The sequence below is a fragment of the Trichosurus vulpecula genome, chromosome 1 (genome assembly GCF_011100635.1).
Source record: "Trichosurus vulpecula isolate mTriVul1 chromosome 1, mTriVul1.pri, whole genome shotgun sequence".
NCBI classification, from domain to species: Eukaryota; Metazoa; Chordata; class Mammalia; order Diprotodontia; family Phalangeridae; genus Trichosurus; species Trichosurus vulpecula.
Window position 1 is genome coordinate 224,005,753 of NC_050573.1, and position 24,704 is coordinate 224,030,456.

At 38.2% G+C, this 24,704-nt stretch overlaps 1 pseudogene; it reads right to left on the reverse strand.

Annotated features, from left to right (window-relative positions):
• Positions 1-22,604: 22,604 nt before the first annotated feature.
• On the reverse strand, positions 22,605-23,094 carry LOC118836162 (annotated as a pseudogene).
• Positions 23,095-24,704: the final 1,610 nt, after the last annotated feature.

Sequence of the window (24,704 nt, forward strand, 5' to 3'; positions counted from 1 at the left end):
CACCATACTGGTCATTCTCTTGAGTTTACTAGTATCCTTACTAAAAATGTGGTGCCTCAAATCATAGAATGTCAGAGCTAGAAGGAACCTTAGATCACACAGTTGAAACCCCTTACTTGACAAATAGGAGAACTAGGACACAAAGTAAGAAAGGATTTCTCCAAGTCACTTAGTGTGCTGGCAGCAAGCAAGTGATTAATGCTCCTAACCCCTGCCCATCATGCTCTTTTCTATGTATAGCAGTGTTAGCCCCACACAGGCTTCTGCCTCCAGGGCAAAAGGAACACATTTCCTTTATCTGCCTTACCATTTTGCTCTTTTACCATCTTTTTGGAAATGTTAGCTGCTTTCAACTTGTAAATCAGAATTCAGTTTCCCCATCCAAATCAGTTTCCTGCTCTCTGTACTTAGTGCTACTTGGACAGCTCCTAAGTCCATTGTCCAAGGTGGGTTTTTGTAAAACGAAGCTTCTGAGAGCTCTCAGAAACAGGGTGAGGCTCCTTCATCAGAAAGGCTGTTCAGCCTAGGATCAGGTTCTTCAAGAAGCCTTCATTTTCTTCCCCTCCTCCAACCCTTGGTACGTTTTGAGAACCTTTCTCTTTCTGTTTGTTTGGTTGTTATTTGTTTGGTTTTTGTCTCTGGGAACTTTTTTTTAATGTCTCTGTAGCCCTAGACAGAAGAGAGACTTCGTGCTGAAGAACATCTTCCTGTCCTGCAACACTTTCAAGCCCATTTGTCAAAGTTCTGATGGCATTTCTAGAAGCATCAAGCTGTTCACTCCCTGTTCAGAAACTTCCTCTTCTGAGGCCAGTGTTTCCTGGCTTCTTCTGAGATGTAAGGTGCAATCATAATTGCGGAAATGTAGTATAGTGGTGCAAAAGAAAAAAGAAAACCTCATTGTTTGGGGGTCCTATAAAAGATAACTGATTGGTTAATGTATTTTTTTCCTTCTCAACCATCGACACTGATAAGATAGTGGTTCCAAGGAATATACCCAGAGTTCGGAGAACAAATTCAACAGTTTGATCAAATTACATAATGAGCTAATTACTACTTTATCTGATCATTACCGTGTAGCCCTCCTACCAACTCACCTATTGGTCACCTGGGAAACAGGTAATAGGGAACTGGCACAGACCTCTAGAGTAACAAACAAAGATCACAGGATCATATAGGTTGTGACTTACCTAAGGTCACTTAGAGAGAAAGCAGATCAAATTTTAACTGAGGTTTTCTGACTCCAGAAGCAGCATTCTTTCCCCTGTACCATATATATGACCTCTCTTATCCGTAGGCAGAATAGGAAGCCACCTAGATGTGATTTCAGTGATGTAAGGAAAGGTCATACTATCCCCAAATACCTCCTATTCCCAACCCCACTAGCTGATGCCTGAAATTATTTTGAGAGACAAAAGTCTTTTAATTCATAATTGAGAGTTGATGTTGAAATGCAAATATCCGTGGGAAAGACAACATATTGACTTAAAGTCCCATTATCAGATTTTTTTTTCCAGAAAGCAGTTTTTGAGGGCAGCTGGGGAGAGACCTTGAAGGTGCTGAAAGAGTCTAATGTGTTAGTAGAATGGGTGCCAAAAGGGAGGTGGGGTTCAACTCAGAATCACATTTATTAGCTATGCAACCATGGATGAGTCATAACTTCTCTTCATCTTCATTTCCTCACCTATACTACAGGCATGATTAAGAAAGCATAGATTTAGAGCTGGACCTCAGAGGTCATATAGTTTCACCCCTTCCCTTTATTGATGAGGAAAATCAGGCCCAGAGAAATTAAAGTGACTTATCAAAACCTCAGAGTTAATTTAAGGGAAATGATTTATAAACCTTAAAGTGAGTTAGATTGTAACAATTGCTGTTCCCAATGCAAACATAATTGAAGCCTAAATTTACTAATCACACTAATACACTGCAATTTTAATGCTGACGCCTTCCAAACTTAGTCACAAGTTTGAATAGAAATGAAAAACTATCCTATTAGCTGTTGGACAGGCTAGCACACACTCTGGAAGCATAAAAAGAAAACCAACTATGAATTCCAGGGAGAATTAGCCAGAATTAATCTCTCCAACAAAACTACAAATATTGTTCATGTATCTTTAAAAGGTAATGGAATCTTGTACCATTACAAATTCAATTACTTCTTAAGGACACAGTAAGAATATCGATAGTCTTTGTAAGACAGGATTTTATATGTGTGTGTATATATAAACAGATGCATAATATGTGCATATATATACACATAGGGAAATACAGATATGTACATATATGATTCTAGAATCTAGAGGGATCTCAGAGATGATCTGATTTGACATGTACCTGAATAAGAATTCCCTCAGCAACACATGAAACAAGAGGTCATTCAGCCTTTGCTTGAAGTCCTGTCTTGAATACATTGTCAAATATGACTGTTGTTTATTTGTTTTGTTTTGACTTTACTTGTTTGGTTATTGTGAAGTTCAAATGAGATAATATCTGTAAAATGCTTTGCAAAGTTTTAAAAGTGATATGTAAATGCCAATTATTATTATTATTATGAAAAGGGAAGGAGACATTGGGAAGGAGACTATAACATGAAAAAAAATATCAATAAAACATTTAAAAAAAGAAAAAAGCCATTTATGCAAAAAGAAGATAATGGATTACATGAGAGGGCATGAAGGGACTATGATTTACACCTGAGGTAAAAGTATCCACACTGATAAGATGGCAGTTCCAAGGAATATACCCAGAGTTCAAAGAACAAATACAACACTTTGATCAAATTATGAAATGAGCTGATTACTACTTTATCTCATAATTACCGTAACCTTCCTACCAACTCACCTATTGGTCACCTGGGAAATAGGTAATAGGGAAGCTACTATATAGGATAAGAAATCAATCTTGATTCCCAGAACCATAAAATCTACATAAAGCACTGCACTCAACCCCACTTTTACCCTATCAACGACAATCCACTTTCACAATACCCAGTGAAAATTAAAATTCCCCCCAAAGGACAAAAAATATTGTAGGTAATCAATAACATATGCTAAATGATTTAACTGAAAAAAATGAATGAATGAATGAAGTCATGGGTGGAAGAAGCAAGTCTGTGGTCCTCTCTTAAATTATTGATCCTTGAGCTCATTTTGGAAATTTCTGGCAGTGTGTCTTATTGGTTGGGTTTCTGTAGACCTCCTTTCCCACTTCCAAAATTTATTTAAATCAGAAGCAGATAGGTGTTCCTCGGATTGGCCTACCCTACAAACGTCTTCTGTTAAAGAATATATGAAAATCTTTTTTACACCATTAGCTTCTTTCACTCTATGTGCACGCGCGCGCACACACACACGTATGTGTGTGTGTGTGTGTGTTCTTTGTCCAAGCCTATGGGTTCATGGGTGTTGAAAATTCCCTAGATGCAGATCAGTACCTATTATGTGCCTACTATATAATCATTCATCCATAACATAGTGTTAGAGTTGCAGAGCACTGAGAAGTTAACAACAAATGACTTGTCCATCCTCATCTCACTAATACGTGTCATAGACAAGACTTAAATCCCTAAAACCAAGGCTGCTGATAATATAGGCATATTTCTGGCCAAGGTATCCTCTCACCAAGGTCTTTTACATCAGAGAGCCTAACCCCTTTTGATTCTGCTATGCTGTGCTCTATGAATTGGGGAAATGTTCTGGTCTTCAGAACAGAATAATAAATACTCCTTGGTCACTATATGGGCTTTATAACATTACTAGTTATAAAGAGCTCTGTAAATGCTACCTGTTATTAACAAGACAGGACAGTTACTCTAGGTTGGCTCTAATTGTCTGATCCTGATTATTGTAAAGGGATGCACCTAGAAACAAGCATTGTTTGAAGCCAGAAGTCATTGGTATGGCAGAAAACATTAGTGTATCAGTCAGAGTAAAATGCCCACTTCTTGTTATTTCCACTTAAATCATTTTAAAACAATCATAAGTTATGGTCAATACTTTTTAAAGTACTGCAGTGTTGAATTATGACCTGGTATGGGTATGTCTCCAGAGTAGGAAATGGGAAAGGAAAGAAATAATTGTGATGTGACAGATGGAAATATTTCTAGTCTAAGGTGTTGCTTGGACTTTATTAAAAGGACTTCAACATCCCTCTCACATTTGGACAATTGCAAAGGAGCAAGTGGTAATTAAGAGAGGCGTCTCTCCTTAGGTTGTAAATTTCAAAGGAGTCACAGGTCTGCATGAGTGGAGGGGATTTTCACACAAGGAGTTGATTACATCAATGGAATAATGTGTGGACCAAGAAAAAAATAAGGGTCATTTAGAGAAAAATTACCACCTTTTAATCTTTCAGTGGCCAGCTTCCTTCATGTAGCTAGATATCGTTGGCATGGTATCCTAGCTTCTGAAGGTGTGCTTAGAGCCCTAGCTAAATAACGTTGTTCTTTCCAATAATGGAAACTTACTAAGAACTTGCATATTCATAGGAAGAGGAGCAAAAAAGGCAATTGTAGAAAGAAGTGTTACCAGACTGAGATCTCTGAGTGCTGTCCTAAGTGAGCAATCAGATTAGCATAATAATGGTGTAGTGGCAAGGATGCTGGAATCAAAGTGAGGAAGAAATCTGGATTCACATGTTACTTCTAATGCTAGTTGTGTGACTATTGGAAAGCCAATTAACCTCTTCAAACCTATCTACTTCTTCATCTGAAAAAAATGGGCAAATCATACCTCACAGAGAGAAACCTGTGTTCAAGCCCTGCCTATGACATATAACGGCTGTGTGATCCTGGCATACTCTCTCTGCTCTGCTCCTCCTGCTGACCTTCCTGCCTTCCTTTAAATCCAAAATAAAATCGCGTTCTTTACTGGAAGTCTTCCCCAACCTCTCTTAATTCTAGTGCCTTCCCTCTGTTAATCATTTCCTATTTAACCTAAATATAACTTACTTTGTATATATTTGTTTACACATTGTCTCCCTCATTAGATTGTAAGCTACTAAAGGATAGAAATGTCTTTTGCCTCTTTCTATATCCCCAGCACTTATCACAGTGCCTGGAACATAATGGGCACTTAATAAATGTTAATTGATTGCTTAATTGGTTGATCTTAACTTCTGAATGATATTGGAAAATCTTTAAAGACAACGTAGCAAAAAAAAAAAACTGGAAACGTGATGGATGGATGTTCATTGATTGGGAAATCACTGAATAAATTGTAGTATAAGAAGGTAATGGAACATTATTTTACTATAAGAAGCAAAAAATGTGAGGAATTCAGAAAAAATTGGGAAAACTTGTATGAAGTGAAGCAGTGCAAGGAAAACAGAACCAGTAAAACAATATGCATAATGATTGCAATAATACAGATGATAGGCAAAAAAAGTAAATTAATTCCAGTGAATTGCAATGAGCAGTCTTAGTCCTTGAGAAAAGATAAGGAAATGGACCTTCCACCTCTCAGTACAGAGGTGGGGACAATAACAGTTGCTATGGTAGTATACATTGTTAATCTTTGTTGACTGGCTTTTCTTAAATGTTTTTCTTTGTTATAAGAAATAGTTCAAGAGTGTAGTCAGTCAGGGGGTATATGCAGAAATGACTAGTACAAAACCAAAATGCAACAATTATTTTTTAATCCTTAAAAATAAAAAATGCTATAGATCAGTTACTGGTTTGCATTGGGAATGGGAGTCTCCATGTTGGGTGTTCCCTTCAATGATGAAATCATAGGTCTTCTCCCTGCCAACACACACACACACATATGCACACACACATGTGTCTGCACATACATTCATATGCACACACCAATATTATTATTGGAACTATAATAAGATACTTTTAGAATATGATTATATACTGTTTGTTTTTAATGAACTGTGAAAGAGACAGGATGTTTCAGTGGAAAAAGTCCTAGATCAGGAATCATGGCGGAGGAGGGGACAGCCAGAGGCGGAGGATACTTCTAATACTTCTAAAATGTGAGTTCCAGGGCTGAAGTGATCTTCCAGAATATAAAGGTTCCTGAGGCATTATGGGGAAGTCCAAAGAAATGTAACCTGATTAGAAAGTCGATCAGGTGTAGGATAACTATTTATTTCTTCCACCACCGAAGAAATGCTTTAAAAACAAAAGACTAGTAAACATATACTGACAAATATTTAAAACATGAAACAGTAATCCACAGCTCCTAATATACTCTCCCAGGAGTTTAAAACTTAACATAATAAAACATGAAACACTTGTTTCCTGTCTGACAAATAGACATTTCATCTTCAATTTGGCTCTGCATTATGTGAGCAATTCACTCAACGTCCATTAACTTCTAGCTAGCCAAGATGTGCTTTGTATTCATCAACTCTTGGAGGCTATTTTGAGGATCAGTTCCTACTGGTAACCAGTACCTAAACCCAGAAACTCATGAATCCCCAGTCTGATTAGGCTGGTTTTGTTGTGCTGAAAAAAAGGCGAGCGAGACCCAGACATAAATTTAAATATGGATTTATTGAAGCACGCGACTGTTCGGAGTAGTTACTCAAATCAAACAGCCCTGAGTAAAGGAAGAGAAAGCGTATTCGAAGGGACAGAACACAATTAGATTTCCGTGGAGATGGGGCCACAAACAATGGGACAAGCTGAGGCAGGATTATTTCCGTGGAGAAGGGAACACAAACAGTGGGATCCGTGGAGATGGGAGTACAAACAGTGAGGTCCATGGAGATGGGAGTAAAAACAGTAGAGTGAGCTGGGGCAAGATGGAGAAACTGAAAAGGGGGGGTAAGGCATAACAGTTTTAGATCTAAATGAAATTAAACACTTGTAAACATCTAACAACAAGTAAACAAAAGGTTTGCTTAGCCATAGTAGGGAAAAAATCCTCAGAAAGCATACAGCATTGATATACCTGCCTCCATCTTGGCCATGCTGGTCTGTCAGACAAAAGCATGAGGTAGGAGCTATTGATTCATTGTGCACTGGATTTTTGTACTTATACCACTCTGAAGCTACACCAGTGGTTTCAGCCTTAGTCCCAGGGACCAATTAAGATTCAAAGATGGGCTCAATAACATTTAAGGAAAAATTTGCTTACTCTACATGGGGAGAACCTAAGAATATTGCTCATACTATATCATCAAGGCTACAAATATGTATATTAAGGTAACTATGCAGTGGCCTGTGTTCAGAAAAAGAAACACAGAACGTTAAGACAGCCAGATTGAGTTCCAACCAAAAGTTCTTCAAAGATATCAAATGTGTGTACAGTCGCCATTGCTTCCTGAGATAGGGAAGAACGAAAAACCCTTCCTGGCCCTTCATGGAAGGCTGAGTGAGAATTGCAAGGGTTCCAATCCATTGAACAGATGGGGAAAAAGAAAGATAGCAGAAGTCATGTCCCTTTTTAAAGTCTACTGAGTAGGCAACTCTTCCTTCTGTGGAAGTAAGGAACCAAACAAGAGCCTATGTTCATATAAGCCTTTCTTCAAGAGGCCAGAGCACACCTGTTATCAAAAGTGGTTAGATCATAGGGCCACTGGCATAGGATAGGTCTTATGCTTGGTTCCATGGAAAGTGCCCCATCCATACACCCCAGACCCATATGGGCAATTCAATGGGAACAGATGCCATCTAGTAGTTATGTTACTTTTCATTCTGGGTCACATATTCAGGGGAGACTGAGAAGGGGACCAGCATCTTGGAAAGAGGGGGAGGGTTTCAAGGTAGGGAGACCCTGTACAATATACCAACAGAGGAAAAAGTTCAGAAGCAAGCAGCAGCAACAGTAATTTGGCTCAGATCCCAAAAGTGGAGTGCAGTTTCAGTTCTGGCATCCAGTCCAGCCTGCAAAAGAATAACCAGGGAAGGAATCCTAGACCAAAGAGAACCCTGAAGATCTATCACTCTGAACCAACAGAGCTTTCCAAATGGCTGATAGAGACTGAGTTGAACATCATTCTACTGTTGCTTACACTCAAACCCAGGTCAGAAACTTGCAGAGCTTAGACAAGGGTGACAGCATTCAGATTTTGCTCTAGATCCAAGGAGCATTGAAAGCTTGCAGGTCCCAAGTCTGTTGCTGAGATCCTAGAGCAGCACAGTACCTAATACGCCCAAGAAAACAGGCACAGGACCTGTTCAGACTACCCTCCAAAAGTGTGTAAAGCCCAGCCCTAACAGCCCAAAATCAGGAAGTAGCCTGAAAAAATAAACAAATAAAAAAAGAAAAGAATCTCATCATAAAGTGCTGTCATGGTGACAGGGAAGCTCAAGAAGCACATGCAAAAGAGTATGACTCCAAAAATATCTGCAAGCAAAACCTCTGAGAAAAACACAAACTTGGGCACAAACTCTACTACAAGAGAAAAAGTAAGTGACTAAAAAGAGTTGAAAATATTCTCATAAATGAAATTAAAACACTTGAAGAAAAAGATGGTAGCTATCAAAGAAAGAATTAAAAGGAAAATTTACAACTTGGCACAAGAAATCTTGCCCAAGCAACAAACTTCCCAAAAGTAGAATGAATCAAATAGAATTCAATGACTCCAGGAGACAATAAAAAAACATTCAAAGTCAAAAGACTAACAAATTAGAAGAAAATGTAGAATATCTCAGATGAAAAACAATGATCTGGAAAAGAGATCAAATAGAAAAAAACATAGGAACCATTGGACTATCTAAATACTATTACAAAAAAATTTAGATATCCCATTTCAAGAAATCTTAAAACTGCCTAAATGTCTTAGAAGCAAAGGGAGAAGTAGAAATAGAAAGAATCTACCATTTATCTCCTGAAAGAAACCCCAAAATGAAAACTCCCAGGAACATTATAGCCAAAATCCATATTTTCCAGGTCAAAGAAAAAAAATGCTGCAGGCAGGCAGAAAGAAACAACACAAGTATTGAGGAGTCACAGGATTACACACTATTTAACAGCCACCATTGTAAAAGAATAGAGAACTTGGAATATATTACAGAAGGCAAAGGATTCTGGGTTTACAGTCAAGAATAATTTACCCAGCAAAACTGAATACAATGCTACAGGGGGAAATAGAATACTCCCAAGCATTCCTGAAGAAAATACCAGAGCTGTATAGAAACTTTGAAGTTCAAACACAGAAGTGAAGAGAAACATGAAAAAGCAAACAGGAATGAACGACGATAAGTGACTAAACAAAGGTAAACTGCTTACGTTCAAATATAGGGAGATAATAACAAGTTCCTCTGAACCCAGTCATCATTAGGGGTCACAGAGCAAGTCTAATTGGATGAAGCCTAGCACTAGTTCTATTATGTTTTAATGATCTTAAAAGAAGAATGAAAAGAAAGGGGAAGAGGAACACATTGGGGGAAGGGAAAGAAAGGTTAGGAGAATTTTCTCATATAATCAGGCTTGTTGTTCAGTCATTTCAGTCACATCTGACTCTTCATTTGGGGTTTTCTTGGCAAAGATACTGGAGTAGTTTGTACTTCCTCCTCCAGCACATCTTACAGATGAGAAAACTAAGGCAAACAGGTAAAGTGATTTTCCCAGGGTCACACAGCTAGTATGTATCTGAGGCTGAATTTGAACTCAAGTCTTCCTAACTTCAGGCCCAGAGCTCTATCTACTGTGCCACCTGGCTGCCCCAGAATATATAAGTAGAAATCTATGTAAATAAGGAAGGGAACTGGGGGTGAGGAGGAAGGAGCAGCTGAAACTATAACTTCATTCTCATCTGAACTGAGGAGGAAAGCATACATACCTACAGAAATATATTTCATTCAACAAGAAAAGAGAAGGGAAAGGGAAGTAGGGGGAAGAGGACAAAGGGGAGGGTAAACTAAGGGAAGGATTACTTCTAAGCCAACAAAGTCTAAGGATGTACAAAAATATTTATAGCTCTTTATGAGATGGAAAAAAATGGAAATCTAAGGGGATGCCCAATCAGGGAATGACTGAACAAGCCATGGTATATGAATGTGATGTAATATTATCATGCTATAAGTAATGATGGTGGAGAAGGTTTCAGAGAAATCTAAGGACACTTGTATAAACTGGTGCCGGTTGAAATTAATAGAACTAGGAGAACAATTTATAGAATGGCAACAATATGGTAAAGGCAAAACAACTTTGGAAGAATAGGAACTCATCAGCATAATGACCAATTAGGATTCAGGAGGACTGATGATGATGAACTGTGCTACCTACCTCCTGAGAGAAAGGTGAAGGACTCAGAGTGTACACTAAGACAAATATTTTTCCAGACATGGCAAATGTGGCTGTTTGTTTTCATTGATGTTTCACAGGTAACATTGACCATGCCAATGTAAGACAGGTGGAGACACTAGCACAGGTTCACTCTTGATCCAAGCACACAGGAAGACAGGAATGGAGTCACAATAATGGGTACAAAAAGCTAGCTTACTTTATTCTAGTCTTCTCAGATGAGTTGATGATAATTCCTACAGCATTCCCTAATCACCCTGCTCAAAGAGGCAGGCAAGAAGGGAAGGGCAATTACTCCTACAACTCAATGGGGTCAGTCGAGACAGGCACAGCATTCCAGCGCGTGTACTCCCCTAAATCCCCCCAAGCCTCGATGGGGGCTGGGTGAGGCACACACAGCATTACACTGTCATATTCCCCACTTATCGACCAGTGTCCACTTGATTTATAAGGCAACAGACAAAGAAGACAATTTGCCAGTAATAGCCTCACAAGTTTACATTATTTCACTGATATCTCACTGAGCAGTCACCTTGGATATTTGCAATTTTAAGCACAAATGTTTATATTATTTATCATTATATAATGCTGTGCAAGCATGGTGGAGATATCTACAAGTCATGAGCCTGGGAACTAGAGATCGTTATGGCCATGGATCCTGGGAAACTAAACTCTATGAAAAAAATAACAAAAATTCATCTTACACACACTAAAGTCCACCTTACGTACAATTGACTATACATGTTTGTAATGGAGTTTGGGGAGGAGGGGTTGTTGTTGTTTGTTTTAGTTCTTGATTAGTGGGGAGGGTAAGAAAGCAGATTTTTGTTGATTAAAAAATATGTATGATTTTAAAAGAAACTACCTCAGAGCCAATGAAAGGTTCCCCTTTTTATCCCCATTATATCTCATTTGAGCCTCACAATTATTATCCCTGTTATATGAAGAATAAAATTGAGGCTCAGAGATGCTATGATTTACCCATGGACAACTCATTAATGTGTCACTGGAAAAAAAATAGAGAAATTGAGGGTGTCAGAACTGGAGAAGACTAAGGGGATGTATGGGAGATCTTCAAATGTTTGAAGATCTGACATGTCAGTCAATCAACAAGAATATATTAAGCATTTACTACATGATAGGCACTGTGTTAAGTGCTGGAGACACAAAGAAAGCCAAAAACAGGGCCTCTAGTTTTAAGGAGTTCACATTCTAATGAGGAAGACAACATGCCAACAACTATGCACATAAATGGTGTAAATCATGCAGATAGGATGTAATCTCAGGGAAGGCACCAGTAGTGTTGCGAATGAGGAAAGAAAGGTCACTGTGATGGAAGGTAGGATTGGAGCTGAGTTGTGAAGGAAGCCCCAATCTCCAAGGACCCTTCATATTGTGTTGCTAGTTAGCACACTCACCTGTTCACAACTTAAATTAGTGGTAATGCTGGGAGAAAAGTAATAAATGCCACAACTTACTAACCTCTGACTCCACTCTCATTTCCTGTTTGTTTGGTTTTCTAGTAGCCAATCAACCATAATTATTTGTTCATTATTCTATTACTATCTCAAGCAATTCTGATGATGTAATTGTAAATGAAGGAGCTAGCTATTAACTTAAGGTAGTAATTCCCCTGGGCTACTGGCTCCTTAAAAGTGCAGGCCCCACATCTGAAGTTTTTGAGGTGAATAGTGAGGAGATCAGGGGATAGAGCCCATTTGGTTGGCTCTTCCCCACCTCTAAGGATCAGGACCCTAAAATTTAAGGGAAACAAAGTCCTTGCTCACACCTCTGCTTGGAAGTGAAACCAGCTGGCCCCACACCCTAGCAGTCCCTAGAACGGTGCCCCTTTATCCTTCAAATTAGTGGCACAGATGGAGGCTGAAAAGGGGCTTGGATGCCTGCCTTAGGGTTAACTGATACTGTAAGTAATAATAAAGTCAGGCTTACACTTGGTAAGCACATTAATCTAAGGGAAAATATTGTGGCAAGGTATTATTGCATTCAGAGGATGCAGAGAGGGCTGATGAAGTAATTGACAGGCTTGTAAATTTTTCTCTGGTGAATTGAGTTTTGATGTGCAACTTTGGCAGCTAGCATCCACATGATTGATGATCCCCAGGATACAGTATATTTCCAGATCTGTAAAATTAACAGTCATATGCCATTTATTCCCAAATGATTGTGCACATCAGTAGAATGCAAAGAAATTTCCCTCAAACAGCTCTGTTAACCATTATCTACATCAAACATGTTTCTAAACTGGATTTAGATTAGGTCTATATCAGACCAAAATATTTGGGCATCGTAGTCAGTACAAAACAAAAATGAAAAACCTTATTGTCTGCTCTTATTAAAAAATACTTTTTCTCTTCTCAACCAATTATTTAGTGTCTAAGCCTTAGGCACTGTTCCAGTGACTATGTCCAGGGTCCTGGAGTTACCAAGTTCTAGAGGAGAAGGAGGCCAGAGCAGTCAAGTATCATCCTGACTCTAATCAGTATAGTTGCTGTGGGATTTGTTGAGACGACCCCCTCAAAGACAGTTTTGATGGCTGCATCATCCACAATATCCATCAGCTACATAGTAACAGCAATATTGCTTTAAGAACAACTTTGAGCAACTAAGTCATTTTCACTATTATAAATACACAAATTACGAATAAAGGACATATAAAGAAAGACACTATCTACCTCCAAAGAAAGAACTGATAAATAGAAGTATGTATAGAATAATTTACATATACATAAATACGTGTGTATACACATACATACACTCATATACACACCTATTTGAGTCTAATTGTAGCCCTCTCTAGGGCAGGGGGAGGGAAGGGAAAAAAAGGAAAAAATTGCATGATAACTGTTATATATTTGGAAGGAATAGAAAGCTGTACAAGGTGAATTTGCAGTTTCATGTGCAATCATCTTTTTTATTGCACTATGTTATGGAAATGCTTGTTTTGTTCCATGAATTAAAAATAAAATAAAATTTTTTAAATTAAAAAAAATCAATAGCAATCAGGGGTTCCCTGTAGTCTTTCTGAACGAAAAAATCAAACCAGGGTAAGCAGAAGGGACAGAATAAAGCAGAAGGTACAAACAGGACAAAGAGGGAAGAAGAGGAAGGGGGCTCCCCATGTTTACTCTCCTGGGTTCTTCTAACCCCTCCCCCTTAGCTCATGGCTTCAGACTTGCTAACAACACTAGTTTAATGGAAAGATGGCTTCTGATTATGAATTTCTTTTTGCTTTAATTTCCCCTGCTTGTCATTTAATGTCTAGACAGAGTAGACAGCTATCTTTGTGGCAAGATTTCACAGATGCTAGAAAAGGCTCCTGGGGAAAAAAAAATACTTCCTGCACCTTGGATCACCAGATTTTAGATTATGAAGAGATGATCCATTTACCTCATCTGACATATAGGGAACCTGAAAACTCAGAGAGGATAATGTAACTTGACCAAGAACTTACAGAATGAAATGGGAGAACAAGGATTCAAACCAAGATTTTCTACCTCCAGGCTTAGTGCTCTTGTCACTATACCAGAGCTATCTCTGCTAGCTACAAACTGATACTTGAAATTTCATTATCAGAACCCTTCATTCTACAGCTAAACTGCATATCCTTCTGGGAAAGGATACATGACCCAAACTAGTAGTAGCAGTAGCAGTAGTAGTAGTAGTAGTAATAGTGTAAATGATTGCTATCAGCTCCTTTCTTGAGAATATGTATGTTAACAGAAGAAAGGGCATTGGATGTTTGAAGGAGCTAGGATACACCGTAGAAAGAAGAGGGTGATTTAGGAACCATACTAGCATATCCCACCTAAATTATTGACTTAGAAAACTGTTTCAACTAGCACCAGCAGGTAGAGTAAATTCCTAGGGAGAGTCCTCCTGCTCAGCCATTGTTCCCACCCTTTGGGGGAGGGAGGAATAGGGAAGGAGGCAATGGGGAGAGGAAAGGAAATAGATGCATTTACTACTCTTATTCCAATCTTGCTTTTGTTCCCAGCCTCCATCCTCACCCCACTTTCCCTCCCAAAATCTAGAATCCAAAAAAGAAAAAAAAAAGTATAGGGGGAGGGGAGCATAAAGGGCTGACCAAAATAGTTCATTGGACATATAGTAGCCTGAGCTAAACACTTCTGAATGCAAAGGCAAAAAAAACCGGTTTTCCTGCCTAGAGACCAGAAAGTGGTAGCTTCTTTCACCACTCAGCACTGTAGCATCCCATCACCTCCAAGCACTGCACTAGCCGTACCAGCTTTGCAACAACAATCAGCTGTTCCTCTGAGCCACTCTGAATGAAAGAACCAGGCAGCACAAATCTATGCATCATTGTCTCCCTACATGTTTCCAAGATGGAGGCTGTGCCCAACACGACAAACTCAACCTCTTCCTCCTCATCCTTCTTAGAACTGTCTTTCTCCTAGAACTTTCAACAAACATTCCTAGACACCTTAACATGGCTCTCTCTGGCTGGTGAATTCTGGCATGGCTACCTAGGTGGCCATCGTTGGTATGCTCTAGAATGGCATGCCAGGATGTGCAGGAGCCTGACTGATAAATTTTCTTTGTGAGTATTAATACCTCATAAATCAGCAATAGCAATATATCAGGGCTTGATTTATTATTTTTTGATTGTCTAGGCCAGAGAGGTCAAACTGCCCTCCTGTTGTGGCCCCAATGTTGGAGGAACCAGATTAAAATGCAGTTGAGAAATATTTAACAAAATAAGTAAAAACTCAATAGAACATAGATCACATTAGTGTGTGGCTTTCTATGTCAATATGTGCCTGCAGAGATCCTTATGTGTGATTTAGTGGCCCCAATTCTATTTGAGTTTGACATGCAGATTCAGACATTAGAAAGTGTTAATAATGCAGATTAAATTTAAAAGTATTTGTGCATATATTTCCCCCCAGAATCTGGTCATTAAACATTTATCAGCATATTCTTCTTTTGCTCTATAAACATTGCTTAAGCTCAGCAGAAGCTCAGGGAATAAAGTCATCACTAGAATGGAGGCCTAGGGACTGTAGGCTGATAATGATGATGATGATGATGATGATGATGATGATGATGATGATGATGATGATGATGGTGGTGGTGGTGGTGTTGGTGGTGGTGGTGGTGATGAAACCATTTCTATAGTACTTTAAGGTTTGCATCTCAATTGAGCCTCACAACACTTCTGGATGGCAATTAAGGCAGCCTAGGCAGGGCTATACCAGTTTTTCCTCTGATGTCAGAGACAGACTCAGAAACCGGTTCAGTGACTAAGGACTAGGGACCTAAGGTCAGAATCACAAATACAAAAAGTGGAAGGGACCTCAGCAGTGCTGTGGTACAACCCATTCACAAAAGAAATCTCTACTCTTAAGTACTCAACAAGTGGTCATCTACCCTCTGACTGAAGACCTCTAAGGAGGACAAACCTGTCATCTCTCAAGGTAACTCATTCTACTTTGAAGCTTCTCTAATGGTGAGGAAATTTGGTTTGGTTTGGTTTTTTTCCTAACATCAAGGTTAATTTGGCCTCTTTGTAATTTTCAACCACTGCTCCTGGTTCTTCCCTCTGTGGCCAAACACCAAATCTTATCTTTCCTCAATGTGATAGACCTTGCAATCTATGAAGATGGATATCATGTTCCCCCCAATTCTTTTGAGTTTGAGTTTGAATCTGAGTTCAAGTCTGAGTTCGTTTTTGCTGCCTGTTCATGTTCCCAGCCAACTACTTGACCCTTGAGCTTTTTGTCAGGATATGACTGCTTGTAGAGTAGAGAGTACTTTGTCCCAAGCTTTAGGGTCCAAGCACTGCTGTTTTCAGAGCTACTTCTACTCCACCGTCAGCCCAGACTCTGTCACAGCAGCACTCCTCCACCCCCAAGAACCACCAACCAGGACCGCAATCCAGATCCAAGCAGGGCACAGCAAGAGAATCTGCCTTTGTGCCCACAAAGTGCTCCTTGTACTCCTGCTCTGATCCGCAGCTTGATTCCTCCCACCGTGTGAGCCAGGGACTTGGGAAGCAGCTGACGCTGGAGTTCTGGAAGCAGCCTCAGGAGCTTCCTGCTGCTGCTGCCACCACCACTGCACCACCTCCTCCACCCCCAGAGCTGGTGGCCAGACTTCTCTGAAATTAACCTGGCAGTTTCCCCCTAACCTGCTCTTTGGCGTTTGTGGGTTGAGAAGTCTGGTAACTGCCACAACTCACTGCTTCATGGCCTCAAGGCCTGTTTCAGTTGACTGATTCTGGGTCTGGTCCATCCTGGTGCAGCCCATGCTGGGCTGCCCTCCACTCTCAGCACCATGCGATAGACCCTTCCCAGCAACCATCTAGGCTCTCCTGGGCTGGAGACTTGTTTCCCTCTGCTATTTCTTGGGTTCCGCAGCTCTAGAATTTGTTCAGAGCCATTTTTTACAGGTGTTTGGAGGGATTTGGGGGAGAGCTTAAGCAAGTCCCTGCTTTTCAGCCGCCATCTCGGCTCTGCCCTGGAAATGAAGATTCAAACCAAGATGTTCTAACTTCAGGCTTAGTGTCCTTGCCACTATACCAGAGCTACCTCTGCTAGCTACAAACCAACACTTGAAATTCCATTATCAGAACCCCTCATTCCACAGGTAAAATGCATATACCTCTGGGAAAAGATATATTGACCTAAAATATTATTAACAATAATATTAAATAAATAATCATAACATGGTTATTAATAATTTAAACAATTACTATTAGCTCCTTTCTTGAGAATAGTTGTTAGAGAAGAAAAGGCACTGTATATTTGAAAGAGGTGGCATACAGGGTAAAAAGAAGGTAGAGATTTAAAGAGACATACTGGCATGTCCCACATAAATTATTACTTGGATCCACGAAGACTTGACCTTAGATGAAACAACATTACAAAGGGGTAGTTAACTCCAAAAGCAACAGAGTTGAATGAAGAGTCATAAGGGGAAGTGATCTGAGTCAGTCTCAAGCAATCAGACCTAATTTGGCCAGTAAAGCAGGAAGACATTATTAATATTATTACTGTCTTACTTCTGGAAAGGTCATGTCTTTTAAAAAAAATCTTAAGCCTGAACTTCACACACACACACACACACACACACACACACACACACACACTCACTCACTCACTCACTCACAGAGAGAGAGAGAGAGAGAGAGAGACTCCATTTACCTAATAGAACAGAAAAAATGATTGTATGTGAAACCAAGAAAGGGAGAGGATATTCTGATGGGGTTTGGTTAATGATGCTAGCATTGGTTGCTGCACTTCTATTTTTCAGTTTTGCCTTGGGTGGCCCATTGTGTGCAGAGATTAATTTATGTTCTAGGAAGTTATAATGGAAGTCCTTTGTCCAAGAAACTCAACCATTAGGAATCTCAGACATGAAGATTTTTCACTTCTATTCGTAATGAATCTGTTAATATGAGAGAGAATTTATTATGTACACTATTCAGGAAAGGCACAATTAGAAAGGAGTGAAAAGCTTCAAATGATTGCCAACATGAGCCACTAGCAATTGTAACATAGAAGTAATAGATGTCTTGTAAACAGTCTTTCTTTTCAGTACTTGAGTAGGGCCTATGTAATTAATACACTTGCAGCTGGCCAACTGTGGTAAAAGATCCCTTGTTAAGGTCATTGAATCTCCATTTCTTTACCTCAAAAAATAGCCTTAGCAACAACTGATTTAAAAGAGGTTGTATAGATTCTCTAAAGATTATAAGACATTAGGTGGAAGGAGGGGAGATAGGCAAGGAGAGTCAAGTAGGAAAAGTCTAAATATTCTATAAGCATTTTGCAAAGAACTCAGAAAAATAAATTAATAACCCAAAGAAATTTTGTAAGCTCAGCAAATCTTATCTCCCATTTCTATTAATTCTCTCCACTTCTATTCTAGACTTTTATTCTTTGATTCATGATTCTTATTTCTTCTTTCTTTAGTCTCTGTATTTCTCATGGAATTAAACTTCTGAGATAATTGAATTAACTCTTTCTTCTAAATAGTTTCTATGTTATTGCCTTTTAGAATTTGCCCCTTTCCCCTTTTTCTGATATTCCTCCTGCTAGAAGTAACAATGCCTGAAAGAGATAGAAAAGATAGAAGTATTGCTCCATGGGAGAAAATTAGGGGTAGCTGGGTGGTACAGTGGATAGAGTGCTGGACGAGTCAGGAAGACCCAAGTTAGAATCCTGCTTCAGGTGTTCACTAGCTATGTGACCCATGGCAAGTTACTTATCCTCTCTTTGCCTAAGCTGCTTCATTGCCAAACTGTGAAGAGCTTTCCAACCTTAAAGAGCTCTAAAATTATTAGCTATTATTATTGGTTCATTACTACCCATTTTTCCTCCCCACAATCTTTTTTCCCATTTGTTATGGAATCTCCTTTCTGGACTCATGTCTTTCCACCTTTCTGAATATCAATTGTCCCCAGAACCTCTGATTCCCCTTCTCCTGAGACAGGATGCTGTCCATGAAGGCACAACATTCTCTCAGATGTAGTGGTCTCTATAAGCACCAAATCCCTTAAAATTATACTCCATTGTAAAGTCTTCCTTTCCCATCCATAGGACCATTCTTCAGTGGGAGCCCCTCCCACCAGTGAATTGAGATTTCCCCTTGTTTCCCCCTCTTTCAATCCTTCCCTTTGCCACATTCCCAGTTCTCCAGTTGGTCTTCTTCTCCAGAAATTATTTTCCTTTCACTGTTTACTATTAATTTGATCAGGGTACATGATACACTCTATTCTATCTTCTTCCTCCCCTCTCCCCTTTCATGTACCCTTTCATTCTGTAGTTTCATGCCCCTCCCCACACACACACAGAGATTCATATGTAGGCAGAGTGTTATGAAGCTTAATCCATAGTGTTTCAGGCCCATTCTTCCACAGTCTCTTCTACTTATGTTCCACTTACATCTTTGTCCCCTTCTGTACTTTTAGAAAGAAATCTCTTAATGACTCCTTTGTTGTTTTATTGTTATAATTTTTTAACCAATTTCATAGGTAAATCCTCTTTCTAGTTTTTCCCCCTTTTTTGGTGGGGGAGGTAATTTATTCACTACTTATGCCTTCCTTGGTAGCTATATTTATTTATTTTTTGTATTTCTTTTGTCTGGGTATTTGCAAAGCAAAGCTTCAAATAGGAATTGCTTCAAATGCCCTCTTTGATTGAAGGCCCATCTTTTTTGTTGATGATTAGGCTCAGGTTTGCAGAGTAGGTCACCTTGGGTTGCATCTTGAGTTATTTTGCTGTCTAGCATATTCTTTCATTCTTTTCTGTGGTTTCTGGTGATTGCAGAATGGCCCTGTATTATTTGAATTTCTTTTCATTTATATTTATATTCATTTATATTTATATATATTTCATTGATCTTTCCTCTGATCACTTGTAAAATGCATTATTACTGGAATTGTTCTGTTTAACCACAATATACCTTGGAATTTGCTGTATAAGATGTTTTTTTCTGGAAGCAATCTATGAATTTTTCAATCAGAACTTTGTTTTCTGTGTTTAATAATTCTTATTTTGGAGAGTTTTGAGAGGTTGTGAGAATCAGAGAAAATGCCATCTTCCAATTTGCCAGCCCCATGACCCAGAAGCAACTCCATAAAATTTTTACTTACAATTCCAACATTTTGTAATTCTTCAATTAAATGGTTACCAAGTGTTTACTATTAGATTAAATTTACACACACTTTCATATTTGGACATAGTTTTGCCCCTGACTATTGTCTTGTCTACACCTGCTTCCAAAGTAAGGGAGCTTCTTAGCCTCCTTGATCATCCATTCTATTAACAAGACTCAAACAGATTGCCCTTCTATCATCTCCACTCTTTCTTGTCTCCCTTCTGCCTACAAACATACCTATGTCTCTTCCATCCTCAAAAAAAATAGGCCACTTGATCCATCCATCCCTGCTAACTATCATCACATAGCTCGTCTCCATTTCCTGAATAAATTCCTTGAAACGACCATCTACAATAAGTGCCTCCATTTAATTTCCATATATTCTTTTCTTGATTCTCTACAGTCTAGATTCTGACCTCATCATTCAATTGAAACTTCTCTTTCCAAAGTTACTAATGATCTCTTAATTGCCAAATCTAATGACCTTTTCTCCATTCTCATCCTTCTTAACCTCTCTGTAGCCTTTAACACTATGGATTACACTCTTCTCCTCGACACTCTTTTCTCTCCAGGCTTTCATCACACTCCCCTTTCTTCTCTGTTCTATCTGACTAGTCTTCACTCTCCTTTGCTGGAACTTCACCAGGTCACAACTGCAAAGCACAAGTGTCACATTGGTCCTGGGCCTCTTCTCTTCTGCTTCTATACTTTTTCACTTGGTGATCTCATCAAGTCCTGTGGGTTCATTATCATCTCTGTGCTGATGATTCTCAAGTCATCCTAGTTATTTGCATGTTGTTAGCTTCTTGGGAATAGAAACTGTATTTTACCTTTCTTTGCATCCCCAGCACTTAGCACAGTGCTTGGTACATAGTAGATACTTAACGAATGCATGTTGACTTCATCGAAAAGGTGGGAAAAGTTGAGTGGGCAGAAATACATTAGAAAGCATAGATCAAGAAAAAATTAATGTCCTAAGATTTGTAAATTAACCAGAAGACATATGCCTTTATATCATGAACACCTTTTTGAATGAAGAATTGGTAGTCACTGGACATGGTAAGCACCAATAACAATCTCCTCCCAAAAAAACCACCACCCCAATATGTTTTAACAGACAGAAAAAAATACTTGCTATTGAAGAGACAGTTATCCCTGCATTAGATGTCTGTATATAGTCAGGCAACTGACTATACCAGTGATAAAAAGATATGGCATACAGTTGAAACAACTCAATCCTGAACTATTGAAACACAAAATTGACAATAAAAAAAATAGGAAATGGATTTAGAAGTTTTAGAAATTGAATCACAATTAATACCACAAGATCACAAAAAGTCCAGAAGATATTTTAGGCAGCAAATATACCAGATAGCTTCAAAAAGCAATATTGGGTAAGAATATAACTTATTAATAAGATGTTTTTCTTTTTTTATTTTTTGTTGCTGTAAGAGTGGACATTTATTACAACTAATGTATGTGATAAGACAATGGTCACAGGCTAAATATTGATCACAATCACAAAGCTATTCCAATCAAGCACATACAAATAAATACAAGTGTAAACCTTGAAGATATGTTTAAATACATGTGAAAATGGTATTGAAACTGAATTATAACAGCTTTAAAAAATAAGCCCCACTATTGCAGTTTTGTCTCATCCAACTAACACTGTTACATGAAAGATATAGATCATGAATACTTTCTGACTAGGAAGTGGCATGAAAGGAGAAAGAAATGTCATAAATCAGTGGTACTTAATTTTAAAAGTATAGGGAAAATTTAGCTAAGCAGAACAACTTAATACCAACACTACAGCAAACTTAGTCATGTGATATGTTGTGAACTCAGTCAAGTTTATGTTGAAAAAGTGCTAATACTAGGCAAATCAAAATTTTAATTTGTAATAGCCTATTTAAGTAGAAATTTTCATTAGCTCACAGAAAAGTGAGATAAATAGTGGTAGTATAATGTATAAAAATAATCTATTTAAGTTGTAAAATTATGCTTAAAAGAATCTTATAGAGAAAATAATGTCTTTAACCATTTTCATAATATGCATTATGTGTATTATATTGGAGTATAGTATCTTTGGTCCAAATTTATGCCTTTAACTAGTGGTCAGTGTAAGATACGATTGTTCTGATTAAAGTAGCCTGTATTCCCTTTAATGTAATATCCCTTTAGTCTCAGAAACATACATTTTTCAATAAGCTACTGATTTAAGATATGTGGTCCCCAATAGGTATCTTTGTTATACATATGTGCATTTAACTTTCAGTGATAATATTAAAATTTGAATCATTTTGGTATGTAAAATCAGTCAATTTTTCTTTTTCCCATAAACACCAAAATGTAACACTAGTCTTTGGGTGCATAAAAACATGTTGAAACATCGTTGCATTTACTTTAAGTTAATACATATGTAGCTTCTTTTCAATTGGAATGCAGTAATACCAACAAATTTGCTTACTGACAGTGATTTTATATGTATTTTCATAATTATCACATAGAAATAAAATTAATGAGAAACTGGCATAATTCAATCTTTAAAAATACTGAAAAGAGATCCCATCTGCATGAACATCCCATTTGCATTAACATTTAAGTCTCTTAAAAATTGATTAATACTTTTTATTTTCTTTTGAAAAAGTGTAGTGTTTTTATGTATGCCTGAATGGAGCTGCTTAGCAAAATAGTAATACTGACAAACAGCATCTTACACCATTAGTTAAACATTGATACGAATGCAGTAAGCATCTACAGTATGTGAGACCACATCATGTCATCAACACGGGAGACAGCTTTTGTCAATCTAATTTCTTTAAAAACACTACATAGGGTTTCAGCTTCCTCTTGCAGCACATTTGCCTGTGAAATGGCCTTACATATATTTTTCCTGAACTTCTCCTCTTGAAAGAAACTCATCCAGAATAGTAAAGATGATATCAAGTTCACACATACTGCCAAAACATTTGTCAAGTATTCCAACGAAGCAATGATTTATTTCCAGGGTAATTAGTTCATTGACCTGATCTTAAATAGTACAGCAGAAATACAAGCTAGCATATCTTTTGTTGACAATCTTTAGATATTGCCACTCCCAAGAACTGCACATTTGGGGTTTGCAGGCTAAAACTCCTTAAGCAAGTTATCTTGTCCTTTTTTTCTTTTCTTTGTCCAATATCAAGACATACCATTTCTGAAGTCGGAGCTTTCCCTAATGACTAAAAAGCAACATAAACTGCATTGTGGCTGCCAATGCATCATCCTGAGGAAAAATGATGAAGAAAAATCAAAAAAGATTTATAAAAACCATTATAACAAATTGCTCCACCAAGGACCATAGAACTACCATGCTGGGATCCTAACATCAGAGTTGCAGTGGTGACTAGAGAAGAGATAAAAGGTCACTAATGGGAATAAAAATGGAAGAAGTAATCAGATTGAGCCAAATATAAGTAGAGAAGAGCCATAGTAGAGGCACCACAATGGTGGGGGTGTTGACAGATCAATATTCAAGATACCTGAAGGAGAGGAAAGGTAGCTAGTTTGCACAGAGCAGAGGATAGAGCGCTAGACCTGGAGTCAGTAAGACATCTTCCTGAGTTCAAATCTGGCCTCAGATACTTACTAGCTATGTGACCCTGGGCAAGTTTCTTGACCCTGTTTGCCTCAGTTCCTCATCTGTAAAATGACTTGGAGAAGGAAATGACAAACAACTCCAGTATCTTTACAAAGAAAACCCCAAATGGGGTCATAAAGACTCAGACTCTATTGGATAACAAAAGAAGAAAGGGAAGGTACTAAAGATGTAGGAAAAAAACTTCAGATCATATTAATAATGAAAAAAGTGATTGAGAGAATATCAATAACTAGTAACTTACATATCTGTTCTTATTTTTGAACGAAATTTCCTTTTTGTATGAATTTAATAATCAATATAAATAGGTCATATAAATCAATCTTTTCTTTTTTTAATTTATTTTTTATTTTTAGTTTACAACACTCAGTTCCACAAGTTTTTGAGCTCCAAATTTTCTCCCCCACTTCCTCTCCCCTCGCCCTCCCAAGACAACATATAATCTGATATAGGTTCTACATATACCTTCACATTAAACTTATTTTCACAATAGTCAAGTTGTAAAGAAGAATTATAACCAATAGAATGAACCATGAGAAAGAAGAAACAAAACCAAAAAAGAAAAAGGAAAAAATAAAGAGAGAGCAAATAGTTTGCTTCAATCTGCATTCAGACCCTGTAATTCTTTCTCTGGGTATGGCTCTGGGTATAGCTTTTTCCATCACGAGTTTGTTGGAGCTGTCTCAGAACCTTGCATTGCTGAGAAGCGCCAAGTTTATCAAACTTAGTTATCACAGATACCATGTGTCTGTAATCATGTATAATGTTCTCCTGGTTCTACTCCCCTCACTCAGCATCAGATAATGTGAGTCTTTCCAGGTTATTATGAAGTCTGTATCTTCCCCATTTCTTATAGCACATAGTACATTAATATACCACAACTTGTTTAGCCATTCCCCAATTGATGGGCATACCCTTGATTTCTAGTTCTTTGCCACTGCAAAAAGAGCTGCTGTAACTATTTTTGTACATCCAGGTCCTCGTCCCACTTGTATGATCTCTTTGGGATACAGCCCCAGAAGTGGTATTGTTGGGTCAAAGGGTATGCACATTTTATAGCCCTTTAGGAATAGTTCCAAATTGCTCTCCAGAATGGTTGGATCAGTTCACAACTCCACCAACAATGCATTGGTGTTCCAATTTTCCCACATGTCCAGCATTTATAATTTTCCTGTTTTGTCATGTTAGCCAATCTGACAGATATGGTGTGATACCTA